Source organism: Colobus angolensis, unplaced genomic scaffold, assembly GCF_000951035.1.
Source record: "Colobus angolensis palliatus isolate OR3802 unplaced genomic scaffold, Cang.pa_1.0 Scaffold7, whole genome shotgun sequence".
Taxonomy (NCBI): domain Eukaryota; kingdom Metazoa; phylum Chordata; class Mammalia; order Primates; family Cercopithecidae; genus Colobus; species Colobus angolensis.
This window is the reverse complement of record NW_012120709.1, coordinates 18,967,406-18,980,460: the sequence shown is the minus strand read 5'-3', so window position 1 is coordinate 18,980,460 and position 13,055 is coordinate 18,967,406. Positions and strand designations below refer to the sequence as shown.

The following is a 13,055-nucleotide window of genomic DNA, read 5'->3' as shown; positions in this document are numbered from 1 at the left end:
TATATTAGATATTATATGTCTTATAAGATATATAAGATATATTAGATATTATAAGATATATGTCTTATAATAATAAGATATATATAATATCTTAAAGTGAGAAACATTTATATACTTCAGAAACAGTAAGGAAACAGGGAGCCAGAAAGAGGGTACTTAGAGGGTACTACTGCGTGGAGGATGACTTCAGTGGACTCATGTCAATTATGTACAGTCTCTTGGTCCTCTCCAGTGGTTTATCTGAGCGGAACACTCTGAAATGTGAAGACATGAAGCAATTGAAAAATAAGTCCATTTATGGCATGGATGGACCAAAAAGTAAGATGGAAAAGGCACCAGTCTCCCAGGCTCTACTGTCTATTTTGGGCTCTCGAGTTAAAAAAAAAAAAAAAAAAAGACTCACACTGACCTGATGTAAGAGGTTGATGAGGACCAGAGAAGCACTGGATCCCACGTCCTCATTCTGACAAGGTTGGACAAGCCTAACACCAGATGAGTCTAGCCACCCAAGCACCTGACCTGGGTCTGGGCCTTTTCTATGCCCCTTCCTCAAACTCCAACTATTATTTTACTTCTTGGGATGCTCAGTAGACCAAAACATTCCTATGTTGGGTCACATGATCCACAGAACATGGTTTTGAGCTCACAGTACATGTGGAGCCATTATTTGAACCTTGAACAATAGAAAGGCCTTCACCTCTGTCTTTTCCCAAGGGGGAAAAGATGTCTACAGAAAAGATCTCCATGCGTAGAATGCACAAAGTGAAACATCTTCACTTTGCTCATCTTAACTGCCAAGGTAAGATAATCACAACAATAATTAGATTTTTTAAATATCCTCTACTCAGAGAAGGAAATCCCCAAGATGTAAAATCAGCTGTGGCAGCTATTGAAAACAGACAAAAAGCAAGCTACCTCCCAGGAGTCTTTGAGACAAAAAGGAAAGTCATCTGAAAGGGTGCTTCACCAGCAGGAGGCTTCTTGGCAATAATGATGATGACAATTTGTGGAATGTATATACCTGAGACTTGGGAAAGTAGCAGGTAGCAAACCTAAAAAGAAATGTCTTCCTCAACCCTCACAAAAAGAAGATACTACCATTTGATGATTCTCATTGTCTAAAATGCTCCTTAGGGGAGACAAGGGAATTAAATGTCTAAAACTTGAAAAAAGGGTTAGAAATCTAGAAAAAGCTTAGACAGTGATGAGAGTTGGAATAAATGGGGAAGGGGCCCTTTGTCCCCCCTAGTGGATCAGAGCTCACTGCTATCATGAGATAGAAAGACAGAGAGATCATCTTCCTTGTAACTTTACTTGTGGGTTTCCAGTTTCTTGTCTCAAACTTCATCTGAAATCCTTCTCTGTAGCATTTCTAGGATTCCAGCGCAGGCACCTTTAAAGATGCCACTGATTTTACCATAAGATGAGAGTATTACAGTCGTGTCCAGGTTGTACGGGTTTAGTTACATCTGCCTCACTTTCTGCTCAGGTCTCTGGTTTGGGCTTTAAACTGACAGACACTGGGACTCATACACATTGTGAGAGTATAAACTAGCACAGGTTTTTAGATGGTACCTTGCCAGTAAGTATTTTTGAAAAAAACCTCTACGTGAGTGCATTCGCTTGGACCTAGCAAGTCCTGCTCTAGGAATTCATCCTAGGGAAGCGATTAGACATGTGCCAAAAGATTACACAGCTAGGATGTTTGCCTCAGCAGTGTTTATAATCATGAAAACTTGGAAACAGATTCAATGTCCAGCAATAGGGAGTTGGTCAAATAGTGTGACACAGTCAAAATGTGAACCCCTAAAAATAATGATGCAGAGAAGTATTCACTAACTTAGACATTGATTCGCAATGTATTTTAAATGGAAAAAGAAGACCACAAATATTACTCAAAACCATACTGTTTTTGTAAAATCTACATATATCAATAAAAAAGATAAACGCTAAGGTATGTATTCGTGGAATGGTGAGTTATTAATGTTTTGAAGGAAACCAAAATATTTCTCGCTAAAATGGTGAAGACAGTTGAGCTAAAAAAGGTTGAAATGCAGGACACACTTTGCTCCTCCTCCCTGCCTTCCCCGCCCACAAGTAGGCCCCTTCCCTATATTTGCTTATCAGCTCAGAACAAGAGCTCAGAGACAGCAGCTGCCAGAGGATCTGCGAGCTGACTTTACTCTTACCGTAAATCTACCTTCCCACATTTTCCTGCCTTTTGGAAGCCTGAAGATACTCTCCTCTTTGTCTTGTCATTGAATAGAATTTATGGCTCTTTGTTAAAATACTATTTAAGAAAGGCTTCTAAAGCCACTGCCTTGAGAGAGAAAGAGTTTTGAATTGAGGCCTCTTGTGTGTGATGGGTACAGCACATGTTAATAAACTTCTGCTTGTTTTTCTTTTGTTAGTCTGACTTTTGTTTTCAGGAGAGTATCTCAACTTAGAACCAAAAAAGATAAATTATGTTTCCTCCCCTACAGTTTATAGTTTCTGTTTCTTGCTTTATCTATATTTTCTAATTTTTTATAGTGAACAAGTATTGCTTTTGTAGTAAAGAAGTCATCTTAATTAGAGTGTCCTTAAAAAATTAAAAATACATTTCTAAAGCAAAATGTATCCCTTCCTCCCTCTTATTGCCATTTTCCCTTGTAGAAGCAACATCTATTACTAGTTTCTTGGATAACTTCTGTGACACTATGCATGTGATAGGGACAGGAGGCAGAGAAATTCTAGGCAGAAAAGGGCAGGTCCCCAACAAAACCCTACCCTCAAGCCTGAAACCACAGCCCAAAGTGAGAACTGTCATCCCTGTTTTCCTGCTCGAATGCTGCCTTTTCCTAAACTGATGGCCCACCACTCCCCCCTGCCCCCATCATCCTGTGCCTATAAAAACCTCAGACTCAGCTGGAAGAGAGGAGAAGCAGCTGGACATTGGGGACTATGGCTGGACATTAGAGAGAAGCTGCTTGACTGCAGAGGGACAGCTTGATGGTGTAACTGTGGAGAAGAATCTGGCTGAAGATGGCTGGAGTTCAGGAGAAGATTTCCTTCCTGCCCCACCCCCTTTTCAGCTCCCCTTCCAGTTGAGAGCCACTTTTATCAGCAATAAAATCCCCCACATTTACCATCCTTCAATTCATTTGTGCAACCTCATTTTTCCCGGACATTGGAAGAGCTCAGAAGCCAAGTGTGCAAATACAAAAGGGCCAACTGAGTTGTTAACACTTAAGCTGTCCGTGGATGGCAGAGCTAAAGGAGCACTGTAACATGCCCTCTGGGGATTTGCTGCTGGGCCCGCACAGAGTTTGCTCCTGCCAGTGCCCAAAAACACTCTCCCAAGCTCCTGCACCTGCTCGTCTGCATGCTCCCTCCCACAAGGGGTGGAACACAGCAGGTCTGAGTGAGTGGAGCTCATCCCTGCCAGTGCAGAAGTGGCTGGCTGGTTCCAGTGCTTATGAGCTCCGGTTCCCACCTGTTCACTCGTGCACTCCCTCCCACGAGGAGTTGAATGCTGCAGGCTAAGTACACAAGGTACCCCTGTCACGAGTCTTGCGAAGGGGTCAGGGAAATATCCTGTGTCACCTGTACACATAAGTGAAAAAAGTTTTTTTATTTTTCAAAGCCGTATTAAACTAAACCTTAAATCAGAGAGTCAGGAAGGGCTGGTTGTTGTGGAAGGAAATGTATCGTGGGGTACTTTTCAACTGCCTCTGGCAAGCAGGGCTGGTACCAGGCTGAAGTGAGCAAGGCACTTGACTTAGGCACAAAATGTAAGAGGGTGCCAAATACTCAGTAATCAAGACAAAGAATATGTTAATACCATATTTTAAGAGTCAAAATCAATGCAAGTACTTCATGAAGAACAAAATCAAGACAGGACCAGATTACTGTAATTTATTTTCCCTTTCACCTCAGGCTTCAGTGTGGCTCCATATGGCACTATCACTGTCAGTGGCAAGAAATCAAGTGATAAGAAGAGAGAATATTGGAGGTGGGGCAGGGGGAGAAAGGGATCTGACCTACACTGACTGTTCAGTCAGTGTCAGGACTGTGGTTGACACTTTCTAAACATTATTGATAGCAGGTGGAACCCATCTATCCCACTCATGATGGTTCCCTCTGGATGGAGGAAGCTCTCCAGAGTAACACTCTGACCTTCTTTCCTCCATCCCTGACCCCTCCACAAGGAAATGGAATCAGTTACCTGACTGGTGGATTTGGGAGAGGAACTGTGCATGTACAGCCCTGCCCCTTCCTCCCTCTTCCTGGTGGGATGTTTCTGCCTATAGAAATATTCAGGAGCCACCTTGAGTCAACAATGACCTCACTTTCTTGGGGAATTGGCTCCCTTTGTCTAGAGGGAAGGCCCCTTGGAGCCATGTTCATACTGTATACTTGACCTTCTGGCCATAGCACATTAGACCAGGGTGGACACCTGACCAAGCTGGGCCAACTAGAGTCTCTCTTTATGGACTCTGGAATTATGATCTAAAGAGAGCTAATTTGTTGTGTGTGGAATTAGGCCAAAGAGAGATGCAGTTCAGTCTGTGGCTGGCTAAGCTTTTAACAATGAATCTAGGAGCTGGGAGATAGCCACCTTTCACTCACTATGGGGCAGGAAGTGGTCACTGATAAGATGGTCTGCAACAAAGCAGACATGAAGATGGAGACAAGAAACAGTGACAGGGTCCCTGTGATTCCCAGGTCCTGATTCCAGACCCTTCAGAAGCCGTGTTCTGGCCGTTGGCCTCCGTGAGATGCTCCTGTGTACCTAAAACAACAGTCCTTTTCCAAGCATAAGCTGACTCAAATTGGTGTCTGTTATTTGTACCTGAAGATTCCTGACCACTACAATCATCTGTGTTAATATCATCATTATTTTTCTCTCCCACAGTCATTTCATGCAAGATCCCCCAGACTCTAATTAGTCTGCTAGATTGCTCTCCTGTGCTCTTTGATTACACTCCATAGAGTTTTTCATCCTTTGAATGACTTAATTCCTTCCCCTACCACTGACTCTTGTGGGTGCAACTGGCTGAGACCGGCATCACAAACAGTAAAATAATTTTTCAAGACAATTGTGGGTAAAGAAAGGCAGATTTATTTGAGAAAGTACAAAGATAACGTTGTAAGAAAGCAGTGGGCAGTACAGCAGAGAAGGGACTATCTGCCAAGAGGCAGTAGCTGGAGGGAAATTTTATAGGGTCATGCTGGAGGGTCTACATGCAGACAAACTCATGCTGCTGGGGCTACATAGTGAGCAAAGTATTTGGGAACAGGATGTGGAGCTAGCAGGTTGTTTGTGATTAACAGTCTCTCAGAACAATTGTTCTTCCCTACCTGGGGCCTGTTCCTTGTTGTTGCTTACTTATCAGGACTCCACATTGACACCACCCTATTATTCTTTTCCCTTATAAATACCACCCCCTGTGAATAAGTAGAATTGTTTTGCATCATTTACTTTCAAGATGTATTAGTCAGTGTAAGCAACACCAGCTGCTCTAAAAACCAACCCAAAATCTCAGTGGCTTAACACAATAAAAGTCTGTTTCTCCCTCACACAAAGTCCAGGGTTCCTGTTCAGGCACCTGTCCTGGTAGATTCTTGTCCAAACAGTGACTCAGAGATCTGGGATTCTTCCATTGTGTGACGACTCTGTCTTCTAGGTCCCCATAGCCCTTCACTTGGCTTCTTCTACATGGTTGGGGATCAGGAAAGAACACAAAGGATCACACAAGATGTTTTGTAACTAGACAAGTCTAGAAGTGGTGCACATCATTTGTAGTCAAAACCATTTGCCAGAGTTCAGCCAAGTGGTTCACCTAGATGCAAGAGGAGTTGTGAAATATAGTTTAATTGCATGTCTCAGAAGGCAAGAAGAGTAGGTTCTCTACCACAGGAAAAGGAATAATGTCTAGCTCTAGAGTAAAGTAACTACTAGTTCTATGACCCTCATAAAGTCATAACCTCTCATTTTTCCTGCCCTCTAATGTTAGGAGTTACACATCAATCATTCAAAGCATATTCTTTGGAACCCGAGGTTTCAAAACAGATGTCCCAGAGGCAGTGGTATGCTGGACCCAGCTGATACTAGCTCCTAAAAGCCAGTTGCTCAATTTTTGAAAATTTTGCTCTCCTGTTCTTAATTGAAGTCATTATAAAAAATTAAATTACAGGCATATAAACTTATAATTAGATAAATTATATTAAAAACAAAGGTAATACTCAGAATTTACCACTCAATTAATTTACTACATCAAATTCTTAATACCCTTGAGGTTGTTTACAGCAATTGTAGGTTTGGTGAAATAACCATATAATGGTGCATATAATTCTAAGCAGCAATCCCAACTCTACCTCCAGTCTTGCCACATAGTAGCTTAAAGCAGTAGAAATATTCACACCGGGGAAATCTGAAAATGCTACAAATCAGGACTCCCCAACCCATAGTCAGTTGTTAAATATTTACTAGCAAACCACAGCCCAAGGCCAGAGAGGGTGTGATGGGTGGGGGGGAGTTGGGCGGGGAGAGTGAAGCCCTAAAAAGAGACAACAGAACTGTAAATGCCCCAAGGCCATGCCCCCCCCCCACCCACTTCAGTCACAACAGATGTGGTTTTGGTAGTTTTATATCCTGGGCTTCCATGTTAGCTTTTGTTTAATAAGGGATTTCTCCTGCTTTAAAAGAAAAATATTTTCAAACTCTTGCATTACAAGATTTATAAGGCCCCTTCTCACCTACTCATTTTTTCCTTCATGCATTTCATTTAACATTTACTGATGCTTACATTTTATGGTATAGACAGGGTAACAGCTTGTTTGAAGTCAATTATGATATTAGTGTTCTACCCTCTTCCCAAGAAAAGGGAAAGAAAGTAGAATTACCATGGATTGAGTTCTGTAGTTTAGATGCTATCATTCTCATCACATTCTCACCTTTCATGCCTAGCATTTAGATGCTAGTCATTCTCATCACACCCACAGAAAAGGAAAACGAGACTGAGAAAGTTCAGAGACCTGGCCAAGGTACACACAGGGAGCAAGCAGCACATCTTCCCCATGCCCCCTCCTACACTCCTCGCCAGACTTTGGACATTACTTCAGCAAATGCTTATTGAGCATTTGCCATGTGCCTGACACTGTTCTAGGTGCTCAATGTACATGGGTGAATTCCTAAAAAGGAACAAATCCAAATCAAATCGAGGTAGGAGAATAGGGTCTGGAAGGCAGGAAACCTAAGGATTTCCTAGAACTAAATCAAATAGAAATACTACAGCTATGACAGGAAATATCCTCTTCATTTACATAGGGCAAACACCAAGTAACCAATGGAAACCTATAGAGGGTATTTAAACCCCCAAAAAATCTGTAACAGGGCTCTTGAGTCCCTATGCTCAGGCCCACTCCCACCCTGAGGAGCATACTTTCATTTTCAATAAATCTCTGCTTTTGTTGCTTCATTCTTTCCTTACTTTGCGTGTTTTGCCCAATTCTTTATTCAAGATGCCAGGAACCTAGACACCCTCCATTGGTAACAAAATGTTATCATAGATTGTTAGGATTAGACCAAGGAAAGCATCCTTTTTTTAGTTCTGGCTTAGCCTCAGTCAACCAAAGAGCTGTGTCTCAAGCTAATTTGATCTTCTCTTTCGTTTCTTTGGAACCATACCCCCCTTGACTTCCACAATGAGTGCAGAAGAAAGCAGGACAGAAGAGGATACACCAGAATGAGGCATGAACTTGTGAAAAAGTCATCATGAATAATAAAGTATGCACAGCATTTTGCTAACTCTGTAAAAATTGATAGTCTCCAAATCTTCCCAGCCTGCTGAATTTTCCTAACTCCTTCCAGGCTGCAGATGTGGGCAGACTGCCATAATGTAAACCTTCTCTCTCCTCTGGGTCTCCTTTTTTCTCTGACCAGAACCTAGTAAGGCTTTATCCCAACTGAGGAAGGCTAGCTGGTGACTGTTGCTTGGGATTTGCTAAATCAGATGTTTTTTTAAAAAAGTTACATTGAGTTCCTTTGGTCTGTGATAATGTAAGAAAGCACAAATCAAGAGTTTCTATTCCCTTGTTCTAAGTAGCTGGAGCTGGGTAGCAGTTGTCAGTGTCTGCTGGGTGTGCAGAGCTGTGCAAGTCCCTGCAGAGAGAGAGAAAAGATCCAAATGTCATGTGAGGACTGGGTGAAGAACCCAGACTACTAGCTCCCTCTCCAGTGCTCTTTCCCAGATTGCTCATTGTTTCCGATTGCGGTCGCAACAGTTGCAGGGCTCCTATCTGTCACACTCCTCCCAGTAGGGAAAGGCCCTGAGCGTTCTGCTGTGCATCCCCTCCGAGCCTCCAGCCAACTCCAGACGCTCCCCCAATCTTTGCTGTTTTCACCCACTTTCTTCCCTACCACCACTCACTCTGATTTGAGGACTCCTGAAAGTCAAAACAGCATACACAGGGTGTGGCTCTGCCCTCCAGGTATTCCAAGTTACTTTGGTGACCGTTGTTACATCTTTAGGAGTGTGAAGTTTAGTTATGAATTTACCCACACATACCTGCCTACTTTATCCCCTTGTCTTCTCCCGGGCTCCTGAGATTTAACCGAAGCTCTCTGTTCCTAGGACAGGTGACTTGGCAGAAACACACACCCTGTGAACTCTTTTGAGGAAGGCAATGGACAGTAAGAGCATATTAGTCAGTGTTCTCCAGAGAAACAGACCAATAGGATATAAATATAGAGAGACAGATAGAGAGATTTATTTTAAGGAATTAACTCACACAATTCTGGTGGCTGTAAAGTCCAAAGTTGTAGAGCTGGTTAGCAGCCTGAAGACATAGATAAAAGCTGATGTTGCAGCCTGAGCCTGAATTCCTCCAGGCAGCAGCAGTTTGGAACCTCAGGAAGGGTTTCTTTGTTGCAATCTTGAGACCAAATTGCTTCCTCTTCCAGAAGCCTCAGTCTTTGCTCTTAAGGCCTGTCTGTCAGCTGATGAGATGACACCCACCCACATTGTGGAAGATAATCTGCTTTATTCAAAGTCTGCTGATTTAAATGTTATTCACATCTGAAAACTTCCCTCATAGCAATATCTAGACTGGTGTTTGACTACACAACTGAGCCCAGTCAAGTTGACACATAAAATTGACCATTACTAAAGTGTTCTCACTTCACAGGCCCTCTGCCCTCTGGCCCTTACAGTGGAGTAAAATGTATTTCTCCACCCTAGAATTTGGAAGAAGGGATTCAGGAACAACACCCTCAATTATCATGAAATATAAAGGAGCTTTGCCATGTAATGCAAAACAGGAGGAGGAAAATTTTCACAAGAAATAAAGATGAAATTAAGTTGCTAAGGAGAATATAATTTCCCAAGTGAAGGTTGTGGAAGGAAGTTAATCCCTACTGTAGGGAGATGTGTTTAACTTAGAAGACATTAGCAGGGAAAAACAAGCCGTTACTCAAAATGGACCTTCTTCTCCCAGCACCTCCACTACAACCACATTACTTCCATTCATGGGCCCAGAATTCAGTCCTTCTTCCCCAACTGCCTGTGGAACCAGTAGCTACTGAGGCCAGGGCCCATCCTTCCCATACAGAGCCAGTAGAAAGCAGGCCAAAGGGAAAAGTTACTAACCTGCAATGTACACTGTGTGAACCCACTCAGAATCCCAGACTTGGCATCAAGATTATTTTAAGCTGAAGATATTTGAGATTCAACAGATATAGAAAGAAGACTTCTCAGAACTTCCCTTATCTGACTCAACAGAGATACTTCTGAGAAATGAGAACTGCCATAAATACCCTCTTTGGGGCAAGTCTATTCCCAGGAGAGAAACCAAGAATAAATCTCCCATAAATCTCCTCTTCGGGGGAGTTGTATGGCTGTAAAGAAGACAGAAAGACCATTCACACCTGCATAAACAAACATTATCTTAAACTTTACCTCCTATTTGTTCTCCTAAAAACCCATTTTTCTTTCCTAAAGAAACCTATTTGTCCTTCCCATAGAAGCCTTTGCTCTCCCTACCCTTTCTCCTAAATTAGGTATATAAGCTCCAAATTCTAACCAACCTTTTGAGTTACACATCACTGAGTACTCATCACTGAGTGTCCATGTGTACACATTTTGTGTACATAAATAAGCTCTTTCTTTTCTCTTGCTAATCTGTCCTCTGTCAGTTTAATTTGCCCATCCCCAGGTACAGGACATAAGAGGGTACAGAAAAAAGCTTTTCCTCCCCTACAATACCAAGACTGAAACCTACCCAAAAAAAAAGGAAGTGCTAAATGAACATGGGCTTTGCTCTTTCTTTAGGAAGAGGTAATGTCTGGGGAGAAAGATAAATGGAAGCAGTACATCAGGGGAAGAAGGGATTAAAAGAAAATAGGGAGGAAAGGAGTAACATTGTGGTCAAGGCTGGAAATCCACCGAAGGCCCTGCAGCATCGGTGTGGAAGATTCCAGAGAGCTTGGCAGCAAGGCTTTGCTCTAAGCGTGGAAATGAGGGAGATAGACAATTGACCAGGGTAATAATACCTGATTCCTGAGTAAAAATCTTCTTAAACCATCTTACTGATCCAGTGGATGTACCCTTTAGGAAAAATAGGTGAGGAAATACTTGCAACAGGCAGGAGAGAGAGAGTGCCCTCCTTCTCAGCAGAATGGCAGCTCCACTGGTCAGAGAAGCAGCAGCCTGTACCAAATAGCTCAGCTGAAGAAATAGTAAAGCTTATTGCCCAACCTTTTCCTCCACAGAGGTAGGGGCCAAACACAGATACTGAAGGACAGAGACAAATGGAGACCACCATATGGGTCACAATCTAACTAGCCAATGGCAGTGACCAAGAGAATTTTGTATCAGTCAGGATTCCAACAGAAAACACATAGCACACTCAAATTAGGACTACTTGAGGAGGCTTTAATGAAAGACTGCTTACAGAAATGTAGGCAGGGCATGGGAGGAAAGGGAGAATACATTAATCCAGAGGAATAAAGGAAAGGGCAGTGATCACAACCCAAAAGAAATAAGCTTGCAGAGAGGGCTTCCTTGAGAGGGGTAATGATCAAGGAAGGCCACCAGCCCAAGGCAAGTCTGTAGGAAAGAGGCCAGGGGAATAAATGCCCTGACCCTACATGCCCCTTTTCCTCCAGCTGACCACCTGCACTCCTCCTTGGCTAAACTTGACAGAAATCAAGAGTGCAAGGAACCATTGCTGTGATCCATCAAGTCAGCCCCAGGAAAAGGAGTAGAGCTGAGAAGCCTGGAGAGGGAATCTGGAGGAGCAAATGGAAAGTACCTGACTGGGTCACCAACATCCAGGAGAGGGTCCCTGTGTGTCAAGGATCCTGAGAGGGACAACTAATGCATAACAACAGATAATGGGTCCACACTCCTTTCTGCTTCCTCCTCATTGCAAAACCCACTACACACATGTAAATGCACCACACATGCACACTACAGATATATATACACACACACACACATACATGCACATTACATGCACACACATTGCACATGTGCACAATGCATACATACATGAATGTACACATACAAGCATGCATATGTGAACACATGCACATATACACACATGCGCACTCACACACACATACCCACTCTTAATCATAGTCTGCACACGTATCACTGCACACTGCTCAGGCTCCTCCAGATCAGTCAGAAATTATAGGAGATAAAACCAACAGAATTTAAACAAAGACAAGAAAGACCTGGAATGATGGGCAGACTTGTCTAATTATTGCTATTTTTAGAATCCATACTGCAAGTGGTAGAAAAGAATGGGGGTGGAGGGTGCTGACCAAAAAGATTGCTTCATTATTGGAAACAGAAGATAAGTAGGCTGAAGAGGGTGATTGGAAATTTGAAAACAGGGAGGCAGTCCTTCCCCTCTCCCGTCCACCTCCACCTCCCCCTGTCTCCCTCTCCCATTCCAGGAGCTGAGCACTAGGAGAAAGAAGGGCACATGAGACCAGATGATGGAAGCTGACCTGGCTTTCCACTCTAGCTACAGACTTTCTGGATGTGTGACATTGAATATGTTCCTCAGGGCCACCTCTAGCCTATAAAAGGTGTCTTTGTGCATATAGAAGACACCTCTTTGCACAGATAAATAAGAGAATATTCTGGTTGGATGTAGCACCTCATAGTTCCTGATTTGGCAAATGCTGCATGGCTGAATTTCCACCCTCCCAACAGTGCATTTGTGCAGCATCCCAGCTACCCAACCACATGCAGCAAGCAGATGTCACTTCACATCTATAGATCCCTGCTCCTCCTCTCCATAAGTGAAGATAGTATCTGCCAAAAAGGGAGATCCAACACAGGAGACAAAATGCAAGGTGAGAACCCATGATTTAAAAAAAGAAAAAAAGAAAGTAATTCAAGGTCTTAGGGTGCAGGCCACGCAGGACAAAGACTGGGAAGAGCATGGGTTCTCTGCCACATGTGAGGGGGCAGTGAAGACCAATTTTGATTGATATCTTAGAGTAGGAAGTTGGAGGATTTAGGGATACCCAGTGACTGAATTCTAGGTTATGTCATCAATATCATTAATTTCTTGACACAGAAGCTGACCAGCCTCTCAGAATTTCACAATCATTGCAGAGTGCAGGCTAGGGGCTCTGGGGCCCCAGCCCTGCCAATTTGTAATTGATGTGGGTTAACTCTATTCCCCAGTTGCCTCATCTGTAGAATCAGGTAAGTGAGATACTTTTTTCACAGAGGAATTACAAAAATAAAACAGAATAATATCTGTGAAAATGTTTTATGACTCATGTGGGATCATTTGGATTCTTCTTGTTGCTGGTTGACAAAATGCTATTTTTGATGATCCCTGGCCTTTGTTCCAGCCTCCACCTGGGGTCACTTGCCCAACTTGTTAGGAGCTTCACTATCAGCTCAGGAGGTGTGTTTCTAATGTCTCTTCTGCACGTGATCCAGGAAAAAGAAGGCTTGTGTTCCAGCAGAGAAGCTTCAGGTTGGACTTAAGGAAGAACTTCCAGACATTGGATCAGATGAGTAAACAAGAAAGTGAACTTTGTA

General features: G+C 42.9%; 1 long non-coding RNA gene across 1 annotated transcript in view; it reads left to right on the top strand.

Moving 5' to 3' along the window:
- The window catches only part of LOC105501032, a 21,835-nt gene extending 9,062 nt beyond the window's left edge, over positions 1 to 12,773 (top strand). Inside the window, exon 4 of the long non-coding RNA XR_001000122.1 lies at positions 11,150 to 12,773. This is a non-coding gene — a long non-coding RNA (uncharacterized LOC105501032). The remainder of the gene's footprint in view (positions 1 to 11,149) is intronic.
- The last annotated feature ends 282 nt before the right edge of the window (positions 12,774 to 13,055 follow it).